Source organism: Arachis hypogaea, chromosome 10 (assembly GCF_003086295.3).
Source record: "Arachis hypogaea cultivar Tifrunner chromosome 10, arahy.Tifrunner.gnm2.J5K5, whole genome shotgun sequence".
Taxonomy (NCBI): domain Eukaryota; kingdom Viridiplantae; phylum Streptophyta; class Magnoliopsida; order Fabales; family Fabaceae; genus Arachis; species Arachis hypogaea.
The window spans coordinates 74,678,674-74,679,861 of NC_092045.1; the positions used below are offsets into that span (position 1 = coordinate 74,678,674).

At 41.4% G+C, this 1,188-nt stretch overlaps 1 non-coding gene across 1 annotated transcript; it reads left to right on the forward strand.

Moving 5' to 3' along the window:
- The first annotated feature begins 798 nt into the window (after nucleotides 1–798).
- LOC112719270 (small nucleolar RNA R71) lies at nucleotides 799–906 on the forward strand. Its single transcript, XR_003161578.1, has one exon. It is a non-coding gene; the product is annotated as a small nucleolar RNA R71 (small nucleolar RNA).
- The last annotated feature ends 282 nt before the right edge of the window (nucleotides 907–1,188 follow it).

Consider the following 1,188-nt stretch of genomic DNA (forward strand, 5'->3'; position numbering starts at 1 on the left):
GGCGTTCACTGCCTCTCCTTCCTCCCAAAATTCGGCCATGTTGATGGCCTTGCACTCTCCTTTTGGATTTTCTTCTGTATTGCTTGGGAGAGTACTAGGAGGGAGTTCAGTAATTTTCTTGCTCAGCTGACCCACTTGTCCCTCCAAATTTCTGATGGAGGACCTTGTTTCAGTCATGAAACTTTGAGTGGTTTTGATTAGATCAGAGACCATGGTTGCTAAGTCAGAGGTATTCTGCTTAGAACTCTCTGTTTGTTGCTGAGAAGATGATGGAAAAGGCTTGTTATTGCTAAACCTGTTTCTTCCACCATTATTGTTATTGAAACCTTGTTGAGGTCTCTGTTGATCCTTCCATGAAAGATTTGGATGATTCCTCCATGAAGGATTGTAGGTGTTTCCATAGGGTTCTCCCATGTAATTCACCTCTTCTATTGAAGGGTTCTCAGGATCATAAGCTTCTTCCTCAGATGAAGCCTCCTTAGTACTGCTTGGTGCATTTTGCATTCCAGACAGACTTTGAGAAATCATATTGACTTGTTGAGTCAATATTTTGTTCTGAGCCAATATGGCATTCAGAGTGTCAATCTCAAGAACTCCTTTCTTCTGACTAGTCCCATGGTTCACAGGATTTCTTTCAGAAGTGTACATGAATTGGTTATTTGCAACCATTTCAATCAGTTCTTGAGCTTCAGTAGGCGTCTTCTTCAGATGAAGAGATCCTCCTGCAGAGCTATCCAAAGACATCTTGGATAGTTCAGAAAGACCATCATAGAAAATACCTATGATGCTCCATTCAGAAAGCATATCAGAAGGACACTTTCTGATTAATTGTTTGTATCTTTCCCAAGCTTCATAGAGGGATTCTCCTTCCTTCTGTCTGAAGGTTTGGACTTCCACTCTAAGCTTACTCAATTTTTGAGGTGGAAAGAACATTGCCAAGAAGGCATTGACTAGCTTTTCCCAAGAGTCCAGGCTTTCTTTAGGTTGTGAGTCCAACCATGTTCTAGCTCTGTCTCTTACAGCAAAAGGGAATAGCATAAGTTTGTAGACTTCAGGGTCAACCCCATTAGTCTTGACAGTGTCACAGATTTGCAAGAACTCAGCTAAGAACTGATGAGGATCTTCCAATGGAAGTCCATGGAACTTGCAATTCTGTTGCATTAGAGAAACTAATTGAGGCTTAAGCTC